The 3,663-nt window shown below is 33.9% G+C and overlaps 1 long non-coding RNA gene across 1 annotated transcript; it reads left to right on the forward strand.

Annotated features, from left to right (window-relative positions):
* Window positions 1–725: 725 nt before the first annotated feature.
* LOC107942249 (uncharacterized) lies at window positions 726–3,235 on the forward strand. Its single transcript, XR_001695804.2, has 4 exons — window positions 726–1,170; window positions 1,291–1,351; window positions 2,767–2,888; window positions 2,976–3,235. It is a non-coding gene; the product is annotated as an uncharacterized lncRNA (long non-coding RNA).
* The last annotated feature ends 428 nt before the right edge of the window (window positions 3,236–3,663 follow it).

Below are 3,663 nucleotides of genomic sequence, written 5' to 3' on the forward strand. Positions count from 1 at the left end.
TATTAATTTACAGTGATCTATTTATAATTTGTATTACGTGCCACATTTTTATATTATTATTGATAGTAGATTAATAGTATTTTTCTTAAAAAGAAAATAAAGTAACCATAGTGATACAATTTATGTTTTTGACAAAGGTACGTGAATATTTATATACATAAGTTGAATTCTACTACATAAACGATTGAAATTAATCTCTTGACATAATGATACTCCCTTTCAGTATCTTCCATGACACGTTCTTAATAGCCATAATCGAGTCAATGTCAAAATGTCATACTCCATGCAAGTATTCAAGGTAGTGTATGTTTATATTCATTAAATCTCACAATTTTATAGGTAAAAGATATATAATTTGAACACTTGCATACTCAAGGCTACTCCGATTAAACCTAGTGAGTTAAAACTATGCAATATCCAGATATGTGTATATATATATATATGATACTAGTATCTGTCACACTTCTTCTTTTCTTTCCCTCATGGTTGATCCTTCTTTCTCATAGTTAGAGAGAGAGAGAGAGAGAGAGAGAGAGAGAGGGGTTAAAAGTTATTAATGTTCCTAACAAATGTATATGGAAATACTCACTAACCTGTCTGCAAAACTTCATGGCGTGATAATATTCAATTTGCATCACTTGGGACCACTATTTTTTTTCTTTTTTATTTTATAATAATCAAAAGAAAAATTATAGAATATGATAAAAGTATCCTAACAATCCTCCCCTCCTATTTAAACTCCTCTTCTTTATCCTCTCTTCTCAACATGGAGCCTAGCAATGCTCTTTCTATAGCTAGCAAAAGACTTTATATATAGGGCTCTCGCTGTGTATAGTTAGTCTTTCATGGTGTTTTTCAGGTTCAATTGTTGTTTTTAAGGCCACAAGGAAGTGTTTATTGTTTTTATTTTTTCATTTTTGGTGCTCCACCATCAGATGAAGCTGCCAGCATGATCTTAATTTCCCTTCTTTTTTCAATCGAGGAAAAGATCAGATCATGTGGCAGTTTCACCTGTTGCTGCTAGCACAATATCCAAAAAAAAAAAACCCTAATTTCTCTCAAAATGAAACCCTAATTCTGACTCCTTTCTCTTTTGCTAACACCGGTACACCACCATTCCTGTTTTCTCTCAATCCCTAGAAATGGGTGGTCATATCAAAACCTTAACATGTATGCATTCGAAAATCTTTTGCTTTGTATGTATATATATATATATTGTTATAATTTTTCCCTCTTTTTTCGCTGCGGGTTTGAAACTTTTAGACTTGAAATTTGGGTGTCTCTGTGCAGTTTCCATGATTTCAAGATCCTTTAACACTGCTTTGGTGATTGAGCCTTCTCTCAGTCTCTGGTATTATCTTTAAACCATCCGTACAGTTTTCCCTTCAATAAAATTTAATATCTCAGTATATCTATTGGTTTTATTTCTACTGTATGATCAGCTGTTTGTTTAGGGTTTTTCATGACATATGTATGCTTGCTCCTCAATTCTTTCGGAGCCCAACATTTCGTTATAATTCTATAAGGGATATCATAAACACACAGCCTTTTCATTTCGTTATAACATGTATGTATATAGGTAGGTAGGTATTGGCATAGCCAGTGCTTGTTTCTGATGTGAGGTTGGTTTATTTCAATCGATCTACAGCAGATTTACAAAACCAGAGGGAGAGAAATAAATTAGAGACATTAGTCCTTTTTTTGGCACTACCTGGGAATTTCATAGAGTGATGGAAACCCCTGCTGGAAAATCCAAAGATCTCCAAGGGAAATAGATAAACTCCCTAAATAAATTACATAGAGGCCTTACTTTATGTGCCCTGTGAAGGCTTGGAAGTTGGGAACCTGCTCTTTTTTATGCCTGAAACTAAGTCCAAAGTAACCTTTGGCAGCTTGGATCCATCTTATTCGACTACCAATTCTCAGAGAGAAGGGAGACAGGGATAAATTTATACATTTTTTTTCTGCTCTTTTTTACTAGTTCACGACGTTATTTCGAACACAGTACAAGATGCATTACAGAATCATAGATATATACAAGTTCAGTTGAGATATGGTAATTAGCAGTAGAATGGAAAACTTATTTCATAACTGGTGAATCTAGCTAACATATCTTTTCTTTTTGGGCGTAATTATTGCTGCTGTGCTGTTTTATGCTAATTAGTTCGGGAAGGTATACCTTTTTTGCTTCGTGATCTTAGTACAACTTAAAAAGTCTACGAACATATTGGTAAAATAATCGAAATAAATAAAACATTTTCCTTTGGGATATAGGAGAAAATTGAAACCTGCTCCCCAATATAACTAACCATGAAGCAAAATGGAAGATCAATATTCAAGTGCTTACTTCCTTTCTAACGAGAGAACAAAAGAGGGGTAACTTGACACTCATATTTGGGCTGCAATCTCAGTCTAAGACCCTACGAATCTACTTTCAACCTTAAAACAGGAGTGTGATATATATTTTTATATTAAGAGCTATTGATGTTCATTCCCAGTACTATGTTTAATATCATTTGGAACTCCTCTGAGTATCAGTTCTCTTTCTCTGCCTCTCCGTGAGGGTTGCTTTAGAGAGACAAGATTCCACGCATTTCTCATTTTTCTTTTATTTTTCATGTCAGCTATCTTGATTGAATAAAATTAAACTGAGAATCCATTGACAACTACTCTTTATAATTATTTTCCATTTATTGATGCTCTTGGGAATTAGCCCCGATTAAATGCTAGATCTTTGTCATCATTTAATCACTGCCTTGTTTAAAGGGTATCAAAGATGGATCAACTTCACTCTGCGAAAGAGAAATATCGATAAAAGAAGTGTCCTAGGTCCCTTTTTCTCTTAGGGAAGCCCCTCCCCCCCCCCCCGGGGGTGTTGTAATAACAAGGTGAGTTTCCCTCCACTTGAAACTGAACTCCAAAGCTCTGCAGCTTTGAAAACAACATATATGACCTTATTTGATACCTTTGCCTAGGGTTTGTTTGGATCTTGCATGAAAAGCTAAGGATGGTTTCCAATGGTGCAACACACAGTATTGAGCAACAGGGAAAGGCCATTAATTCCTTCGCTTGTCAACGTCAAGCTCGTTTACAGTAAATATTGCAGGTGCACACAACCTAGAAGGGGTAACAAAAATTACATCAATGTAATATCTCATGCACATGCACGTTGCGAAAGTACCACTTGAACTAAAATGAACGATGAATTAATAGTGAATATCAACATGATTTCCTCTTCCCGAGTTAGCAAGAATGATCTATATTATCCGATTCGTTTACTTTCCTTGAGGTATCAATATTTAATATCTATGTTCATATAATTCTTCAAATATATATATAAAAACTCTCTTACAATATAAAATAACTCTAGCAAAAGATATATGAAATAAAAGATGAATGGAAAAGGAAAATGAAAAATAGAGAATGTAACTCTTCTTGTTGTCGTCCCTTTTCTTTCCCTTGAATCATATTTATATTACAAATGTAGGGGTAAAAGATAAAGCCGTACAAAATCAAAGATAAATAAGAGATAAATGCGTGTATATTATTTGAGGAGTAATTTGCATTTTATAAGTCATCAAAGAGGATCACAAATACAAGAAAAGGTTCATGCAAATGCTCCAAAACTATAAATAAGCTGATTATCTTAGATAAATATCCAAT

Source organism: Gossypium hirsutum, chromosome D10, assembly GCF_007990345.1.
Source record: "Gossypium hirsutum isolate 1008001.06 chromosome D10, Gossypium_hirsutum_v2.1, whole genome shotgun sequence".
Taxonomy (NCBI): Eukaryota; Viridiplantae; Streptophyta; class Magnoliopsida; order Malvales; family Malvaceae; genus Gossypium; species Gossypium hirsutum.